The following is a 10,415-nucleotide window of genomic DNA, read 5'->3' as shown; positions in this document are numbered from 1 at the left end:
GTCCAGATAGTGACCGCTTGCACAAAGTCAAACCATTGCTAGATAAACTTATTAAAAACTTTCAAGCAGTTTATACACCAGATATATTCTGTATTGATGAGTCTGTTATTCCTTTCCACGGTCGGCTAGTAATGAAGCAGTACATACCGCAAAAGACGTATAAGTATAGAGTTAAGCTTTTTAAGCTTTGTAGTGACAATGTCTACACGTAAAATATAAGGATTTTTGGAAGTGGAAGTGGTGTATAAAATACACCACCTCGTGTAGTTAAAGGTTAAACTGATTACTAGGTAGATTTCTTGGCTAAGTTCGTTCAAGTATAATATATGTAGTAATAAATAATGATTTTTTTCTGAGACGGGAAAAACGTTTGACATTTAGGTAAGTGTGTTAAACTGTATGCATATACTCGTACCAGGTATATATGCTCGTATATATGCATATACTCCAGCTGTTTTAATAGTTTTTGACAGATTTAAAATACTTACTTTTTTAAACTATGTATACAAATACCAGATATGACTTTTTAGGTTTTAGATTTTAACAATAAAATATTTTACTTTAGGGCAATTACCACTTTGTTACAAATTTTTTTTCTCGGCACTAAAACAAAATTTTTCTGAATACTATATTATGTTACACTCCATTCCCATAGTGGTAACGATATAGGAGTATGAACCCAACACTGAGGGGTAACCTTTGTTAATTAGCCTTAAGTCGATCATTATATTGTTTTAAAGAATATTGACTTAATATTGACAACAACGATTGACTTGGACATAGGACATTAACACAGCACTCCTAATTTACCAAATTTATCAAACAGCAGAATAATTAATCTATGCATCAAAGAATATTCGTATCATAATCAATATGCACCAAATCTACACAGTAACCAAAAGAAATTATGACTAGTGTAAATTAAAATTAAAATATTTAAATTGTTATAAAATAGGTTATGATTTTTTATATATTTGTTTATATCTACTAATTAATTGCGATAATTATTCTTGAGTTCTGTTTACCTAATTATTATTATTAAGGAATTCAAAATGTAAATTCACTTGTCCAGCACCCTCTATATGATTTATATCTTACCAATATATTCTACATAATATATCATCATCTACATCTCATATTATCATAAACTACATAATATCACAGTATCAATGTATTTACATCTGAGCTGCCTGTTTTACCCCTAGTGAATTCAGTTCGAAACCCATACCATTGTTTAAATAGGACTAGTTAGACAATCCTTATGGAACAAACGTTTGATTTTTATTCTGCCGTTATATGGCGGCCTCTAGTCATAAATTTAAAAAACTATTAACAGAAACTTAATTCTCAGCAGGATTCTATTCGAGTATATTTTTACCTGTGTGGTAACTTATGCAAACCTGTACACGGGTGCCAGATTGTGAAGAAAATATAAGATTTTAATAAAATGCTTATTGTTATTATCGTTGTATGCGTTTTGTGAAACATAACTTGACTATTTCGAGCGAATATTTCAAATTGTTTTTCTACTTTGAGACTTGATAAATCTAAACCGGTTAGTAATCTATTTAAATGAAGCAGTTAAATGCTGCCTTTTTTTAATTTTCATTAGTTTACCAGATATTTAATTTGGTTATATGATTTGTTAGAAAAGGATTAAATATTTAATTGAAATAGACTCGACTGCTATCGTCTTAGAACACTCATGCGGAGGTTTATTTTTTAGTCAAGACTTGAGTTTTATCATTGTTTAAAAAAAAATCTTTTTAAACAATGGTTTTATGTATGTTTTGAGAAAATTAAATTTTCAATCTTTTAATCTTTAAAATGACGTTTGAAAATATAGTAAATTTATGGGTATGGTTTTTTGATAATGGTTTTGAAACAAATAAACAGATCGATATGCCACAACAAGAGGCAACACATATTTAGGGACAAATTAATCTATGTGTTGGGATAAAAGGAATAATAATTAAAAACTTTAATAAATAGTACCCTTTATTTTATTTATTTATGTATTTTATAATATACACACCATTTTTGTATTTCTGTTTACATAAATGAGAATGTTTTTTTCAATCAACTCGCCCGATATGACTGTTTATGCAAAAATTAAATTCGCGTTATTTTAATAGTTAGATAACACTTATGAAAATTCTAATAACTACACCATAGACAATATTAACAAAATAATAATTCAAGGTAAAAAAACAAAACAAAATTGTTTACATTAATAGTTATAGAAATCGATTGTAACATTGTTTGCATGAACTAAAATAAGCAATGTATGAGTTGGATCTATGTATGAACCAGCAATACTAGTTTAAAAATATTAGATCGATGTTTAACTACAATGGTATCAAGTCCAACAAACGTTATGATAGTAAAGTGTTCAAGAAAAACTGCAGCAGAAAACTGAGTTTGTGGCTTTCGTGCAGTTTGTACAGATTTTGTCCTAATCTTAACCAGTCTCTTTTTTTAGTGCTGTTATGCGAGTTTTAAGAAGATTAATCCGTATTTGAGATGCATGTAATCTCCTTTAAAGTGTGTGATAATTATGAAGTCTTTTTTTCTTGACCAATGGTGATAACGGCATATCTAAAAAGCTCATCAACAAAATCGTCAAGTTCAGAATTATCACTGTGCGAAACAGTATTGGCACTGGTTGATGGTTGTTTTTCTATTGAATACGTATGAAAAACGCGTGGTGTCGTTAACGAACCTTCCTCTTCTACCTCACTATATTTTTTTGGTATAGCAGTACTGGGTAAATATTTTGCATTTAGATATTTTTGGTCAAAATGCTTACTGCATAGATTTTTTTTAAATCGGGTAGCTCCAGACTTTCCAATGCAGCATTACCTACAACAATATTATTATTAACACAACTGAAAAAAAGCAACTTTCTGCACAATAAATTAAAAAAATAAGTTCTGTATTTAAGATATAGATAACTTGGCAGTTATGCCAATATATGTTTATATCTATATCTATATATATATATATATATATATATATATATATATATATATATATATATATATATATATATATATTATATATTATATTATATAAGAGTAAGAAAAAAAATTTTTAGATAGGAAAAAAAAGAAATTAATTACTATTTAAATGGGAATAAGCCACAATTAAAGGTTAAAATACGTTTATTGACGTTTTAATTTCCACTTCGGAAATCGTTCTCAAACATGTTTGTTTTTTAGAACGATTTCCGAAGTGGAAATTGAAACGTATTTTAACCTTTAATTGTGGCTTATTCCCATTTAAATAGTAATTAATTTAAAATGCCACAAGAAAATAGCTTCAGAACAATATTAGGAAAAAAAAGATCCCATATCACTACCAAAAACAAATTTTTGATAGTCCTATGGGATCTAGTCATGGATGATGTTATCAGTGATTGTATCAACAATTACACTTTTTTCATTCCTTTTATTAAAAGATATGTAGATGATTTAGTTTTGGCACTTCCTAAGCACAAAATTAATGAAATAGTCAACATTTTCAACAATCATAATCAACATATACAATTTACAGTTGAGGAAGAGGTAGATGATTCTCTAGTTCCTTAGAGAAGGTTTCAAGTCCAGTGCTTTATACAGGTTGGTGAATTGTTTGCAGTCGGTAAGTTTGGTATGATTGATTCGTAGTCTTCTAATAGTCGATGCTTCTCTTCTAGTTATGAAGTCTAGGGAGAGATGACCAATAAAAGATTGAAGTTTATGAAAAGTTGTTTTGCTCTTTTGCTATAAGTTTTGTCAAATATCCTCTACTGACTTTTTAAAAACGAATTTCGAGATTCGTTAGCTAGTTGAATTGGGGTGACTTCAGTCACCCCATGGTTAGTAGCTTCTTTGGCAAAATTATCTGCTGTTTTATTACCAGTAGTTCCGGTGTGAGAAGGCAGCCATATGAGAGAGACTTACAACGTAAGCAGAGAAATTTTGGTATATGTCATGAATGTTTTGAACTAATAGGTGGTCAGTGAAAATTGTATTGACTAAATGGATATATGAAAGTTAATCTGAACAAATGGCAATATGTCTGTTTTGATGGGAGATACATTTAAAAGCCAACAGAATACTATATAGTTCACCTGTGCAAACGTTGCATATTAAGGGTAACCGAGATGATCTTACAAGTTCATGTTTAGTGGTTACTGCGCAACCAATACCAGTGGTAGTTTTAGAAGCATCTGTATAGAAAATTAAATTCTAAAAATGCTTTCTTTTTAAGAAGGTTAGAAGATTCAAGTTTGTTAAAAATGGTGAGAGGTATATATTGAAGGGAGATCTTTAGCCCAGAGGGGAAGTAAAGTTAGAGGAAATGAACTAGTCTGAAAAAGGTCAATATTTTTAAGTAGTGGACAAATTAATTGAGGTATAGGTTTTAATATAAGGTGTTGGTTATTGTTAGTGGAAGAAGACGCCATTGTGGCAATTAGGGAATGAACGGGATTAAATGGATTTGCGGATGTTGATGCAGCATACGAAAGTAGAAGTGATTATCGTCTTAGGGTAGGAGAAAGTTCATTAGATTCACGGTATACACTCTCAATAGGACTAAAGCGAAAAGCGCTCAGACCTAGAAGAAGTTTTATCGGCACCCCATTGAAGATGACTGAGGGTTTTAAAACAAACAAACAAACTTTTAAAACAATTGGTTTTAAGTTCATAGATTTGACTCTTTCAATTTAATCTGGAGTCAAACATAAAACCGAGAATTTTACATTAATTAACAGCAGAAAGTAGAGAATTGTTAAATAAAATTTTGGTTAAGGGAGTGAAAATTCTTCTGGAAAATTTTACTAATTTGGTTTTGTTCTCAGTGAGTGATAATCCTAGTTCGTTAGATCTATCTTGAAGTAGATTTACTACACTTTGTATAAGTTTATATGAGGTTGGGACCTCACCAGGGTTGAGTTACCAGTGGATATGATAACATTTGCCATGTTATTATATCCACTGGTAGCTTTAACATCCTAATATATAAGACTAAATAATGTAAACTAAATTGTAACATATAACTTTTAACGGGTTTTTACCCAGATATTTAGCGGCTCAAAACATGTTCACCTAGACACCGATGATGGAATATAGATTCCAAAAACCTTTTGTCTTCATGACAGCCCATTTGGGTTTTTTAATTTATATACCTTTTATAATGGATTTTAACAAAAATTTTTTTTTGTAATGATTTTTCTTTTATATTAGTATAGATTAGGGCAAGATCTTTCATTGACGATTGTCAGCGGTATGTCAGTGGTAAATTTACTGGCTTCATTTAGAGGGTCGTTGGTGCCTAAGAAATTTTCGAGAAATTTTTCAAGATAATTCTAGAAAACCCTAATTTTTGTAAATTTATAGGATTTGAGTGCAGCTTTTAGTTCGAAATAGTTTATAAAAGAGTTCGGATAATTGGTATCTTGTGAAACTAAGGATGAATAAGGAAAGGGTGAAGGAAGAAAAGAGTATATATGGTTACGTCCAGATTTGTTCCAAAACTTTTATTTTATCAAGTATAACCTTTTGATTAAAAAAGGGATTGGATATTTTAAGGTTATTTTTTATTAACAATTTATTTTTTAAACTAGACTTGGGCTAGTATTTGAAGTACATAAAGTTTTCTTACTTAATTAAATATCGTGTCTAAATTTGGCAAAAGATGAAGTAAGAATATACAAAGAGCAGAAAACTCATGATATATGCCTATTGATTATCTGATGTTCCGTATTTCTTAGGGACTGTTCGATTAGTGAATGCGGGATGGAAGGAGATACATTTGAAATAAGGATTCTTTTGGTCGCAGAAAGAAGCCTGCAGATAAAGATGACGGTAAAATTAATTATGACGTTCGGTGTATTAGTTGATCAACGATGTCAGTAGAAGTGAGGAAAATGTAGATTCGATTATTCGAAATGCGAGATTTAAAAGTAATATTTTTTGGATAAACTATTTTACCAATTTCTTTAATATATTCAAATAAAACAGTATTCAAAATGGAGTGCATGACAATAACTTGTCCCCTTTTAGAAAACGAACGGGAAGGAGGTCTAGAGACTGCGGCAACGACATATGATTTTGGGTTGAAACTGAAGTTGTTTTGTGTAAATGTAAATATTTAATTACTGTTCATGATGTGTAGTTTTGGTTACAAAGACCGTAACACAATACCTAAACGTGAGTACCTAAAGGACCCTCTCCCAAACTGGAAAGAAAGAAAAAAAGGATCTCACCTATTTCTTGGGATTTTCTCTGATTTTCTTTAATTAAACCAATATAGCCACAATTAAATTCGACTATTGAAATATAAAACCAAATTTGATACTCGTCTTCTTATCACATTGTGATTAAAGAACTTCGCTTCGTATTGTTAACTCGTCGATGAATTAATTTATCTGTTTAACACTGTTTAAATCTTTAAAATCCATTAGGAACTTTAACAAGGGTGTTTAACCTTTGACAGTTATTTGATGTTTTTTGAATCGATCGTTATTATTAAAAAAACGGTTTGCAAAAGTGCTTTTTAGCTTCTAAACATTTATACTACTTTTGATATTTTTCATGTCATACGGCTGTACGTAGGCTCAATGAAAAGCTGGCGTAAAAGCACAATTTAAAAAAAAAACAGAACTTTCTATAACCACTAACAAGAAACAAGCTGAGATATTGCAGCGGACAGATCTCCCTTGCATTTTTCTGTGGCGATATTTTACGAGTACCATTATTTTTTTGTTTCAAAACTAATTTACTTCTTCACTGTGTATGCTATTGATAAATCGAATTATAAAAATTAGATATTCTTTTACAATGTTCAATTTTCAGCTCTTAATGTTAATAAACAATGAAAATATTTGCAATTTCTTAAACAAGAAAAAAAAATGCTATTTGATTTTCTCTGGGCCATAGAAGGTTTTGGTTTTTTTTAATGTTTTTTTTATTAGCTTTATATTGAGCCTACATACAAGTGTATGACATAAAAAAGTCAAAGTTATTAGAAATTTTTATATGCTAAAAATTTGTTACTCTTCAAACTGATTTTTAAAAACAAATTTATTATATTCTTGATGTTTTTTTTTTAAATAATTTAAAACGAAGCCATAAAAAATCGATTGCTATTTACAAAATATCCCTAGAGTGACTGTTTGGACAAGTACAGTTGTTTAAATAATCGGTCTCCTGGATAAACAAATTTAATAACTCATAAACTGTATGGTCGTTCTGTATGACATTTAGCACACTTTAAAAACTCATTAACTGCCATAATTTTAAATAGTTGTATTACATATCGTTATGCAAAAAGAAAGTTATTGACATTTATAAATTATACTTTAAAAATAAGGGTTTTTAAATTATCTCGGTGAATTCTTTATGTATTTTAATTATAAAAATATCAATATTAGAGAACATTTTATGATCTATAACTTTTATTTTAACGTTTTATGTGCATAAATTTTTTCACTTTTTACGATTGTTTAAAAAAAAAAGCAAAGCAAAATTAGCTAAAGTCTTCACATAATTGTCATCAGCTACCCCTCATATACCTTTTAGAGACTTTAAATATCTGTTTAAGATTTTTTCAGCTTTTTTAGAGTTGTAGATCATAAAAAGTAATGTAACTTTTGAGAGTATCTAAATTAAAATACAAGAAACTATTAATCGAAATAGTTGCAAAAAACCTTATTTTTGCAGCTATTTATGCAAATTTATAATGAAGAGTTATTTATAAATTAAAATAACTCTTTTTTGTGCAAAAACATATAACATAGCTCCTTGAAATTATGGAAATTAATAAGTTATTACAGTGCGCTAAATGTCAATCAGAGCAAATAGTTTATAGGTTATTTAATCTGTTTATAAACATTTATATCTTTGATATCGTTTATGCCACAAACTTATATAGAGGCTAATGAAAAACTGATGAAAAACACACTTCCTAAAAAAAAAGAATCTTCTATGACCATTACGAGCCAAGAGAGCATTTTATATTTAAAACCAAAGCATTTTATTCTTAAAATCATACTTCCATTGTCTATTAACAGTAAAAGATGAAAACTGAAGGGACTCTAAATAAAGATCTGAATTGTGCGATCCAGCTTACAGATGGCATATGCAGTAAAGAAGTAAAAAATTTATAACCCGTTAAAATGATGGTACTCGTAAAATACCTCTTCGGAAGTAGAATGGAGAACCATCTGAGCTCCGTTTTTTTTTAGATTTGAACTTTTTTAAAATAAATCGCGCTTGTAAAATTTGCAATATCTTGGCTTCTGTGGCACGTAAAACATAATTTTTTTTTTAACTGGGGTAGCTCAACAAAAAGTTGTTTAAATAATCGCTTTCCATGATAAACAAATCGTCACTATTTTTATTAGTTACATTACATACCATTATGCAAAAACAAAGTTATTAAAATTTATAAATTTCTGCAAAATCAAGGGTTTTTTGCAACTATTTTGGTGAATTCTTTATATAAAAAATTTATTAAAATCCTTTGTAAAAGTTATATATTTTTAAAAACCCAAACAGGCTGTGTTAGACAAAACGTTTTCGGAATCCATTATTCCATCATCGGTGTCTAGGAGTACATGAATGTAGCCACTAAATACATGGGTAAAAACCCGTTAACAAATAATTAGTTACATTTGTTTTACATTATATTTTATAAATTATTAGGATGTTAAAGTTACCGTTTGATTAGGTAACATGGCGACATATGACTCCACGTTGAAGTTGCAAGTCCTGAGACGGTGTGTCTACGAGGACTTTATGGAAGCAACTCCCTAGTTGCTTGGAATAATGGATTCCGAAAATGTTTTGTCTAACACAGCCCGTTTGGGTTTTTAAAAATATATACCTTTTACAAAGGATTTTAATAAATTTTTTAATATATGGTATACAGCCAAATACAGGAACGTAGATTCCTTGTGAATTCTTCATATATTTTAATTTAGAAACTCACAAAAGGAAGAACTTTTTAAGATCTACAATTTTTATTTTAACTATTTTTCTCTAAACTGGATAAAAAACGTTTTAAAGCAAAAGAATGACCTCTCACTTATTAAAATTGTTTAAACAAAAACAAACCAAAATACCTGTATGTCTTCACAGATTTATTATTAACTAACACTCATATATCTTTTAGAACCTTCAAATATCTTTATAAGATTTTTACGTGTAATCAATGATTTTTTTACAGATGGACTGGTGTATAAATTAGTTCTCTAATTTGTTTTTCCGAAGTTTATTATATCATAATTATAATACCAACGAAAACGTAAAATTCAAATGATGAATGAAAAAAAAAATAAACATTTTTTTAAGTTAATTACGTAACGGAAACGGTGTAAAATAAAAGAATATAAAAAGTTTCTATTTACTTACCAGAGTGTAATATCCATGTTTGACAAGCCGAAAGATTTTTTGTCGGAAATCTGAACATTCTTAAACCATGAATTTTGTATGATGATAAACCACATTTGTAATAACAACAAATATTTCCAGCCATCTGTAAAAAACGATTTATTTATTATGGAAGTAACATTATTTTAATTTAAAATCACTTTGTTCAAATATTATCGAATGTATGTATTATCCGCTAAAATTTATTTCTAAATACCTAATTTGTTCATTTCTCATACAAATGTTTTTTGTTTTAAACACACAGAATTAAAATGTTTTACTTACCTCGGACCAAATTTTTGTAATACACTTCCAAATAAAATAAAATATTTAAATTCTTTAAACTTATTTAGATATAGGAAGAATTAGAAGCCACAGTACGTTTATGTACAATTTTAGTTGACACGATATTTACTAGTTGATAGTAATAACTCTATTTTAAATGAATATCTTAAGTGATTCAAGGTCTGTTTTTTGTTACATGTTTAAAATGTTGTAAATAAACCTGTTGCTACTATGTCAGTGAAATATTGCAACGCTGGTGAATTTAATTCAATGGATCAAAAATGGACGTTAAGTTTAGTCTTTAACTTTTTCACATAGCACCATCTAGTATAACGTATATCAAACAAAGAATGGTATATTAAAATCTATTGAGACAGAAAGAGTGGTGACATCTAGTGACTGTCTCAATTAGAATCAAACAAATTTATACATTGCGTTGACTAACTAGTTCTATTTAAACAATGCCCATACCGATGCTAGTAGGTAGCAACCGTCTTAACACAGACATCAATTTTGTTCTTTATCTCTAGATGGCGCTAAAATGACGGAATTGGTTTTTGTTTAATTTAATTTAAAATGTTTTTACTTTTTTACTACTGTAAAAATGAAAACATGGATTTTTTTGACATCGGACTAGCTAGCCTTGTTTACTTCCTAGTCATGAGGCATCTTTTGACAATGTTTTTGAAAATAATACATAAATATTATGTG

At 28.9% G+C, this 10,415-nt stretch overlaps 1 long non-coding RNA gene across 1 annotated transcript; it reads right to left on the bottom strand.

Moving 5' to 3' along the window:
• Window positions 1-1,233: 1,233 nt before the first annotated feature.
• LOC140449365 (uncharacterized) lies at window positions 1,234-10,149 on the bottom strand. Its single transcript, XR_011951791.1, has 3 exons — window positions 9,705-10,149; window positions 9,402-9,525; window positions 1,234-2,862 (listed from the first exon to the last, which is right to left on the bottom strand). It is a non-coding gene; the product is annotated as an uncharacterized lncRNA (long non-coding RNA).
• Between the last annotated feature and the right edge of the window lie 266 nt (window positions 10,150-10,415).

This window comes from Diabrotica undecimpunctata, chromosome 1 (assembly GCF_040954645.1).
Source record: "Diabrotica undecimpunctata isolate CICGRU chromosome 1, icDiaUnde3, whole genome shotgun sequence".
NCBI lineage: Eukaryota > Metazoa > Arthropoda > Insecta > Coleoptera > Chrysomelidae > Diabrotica > Diabrotica undecimpunctata.
This window is presented reverse-complemented; position numbering and strand designations above follow the sequence as displayed.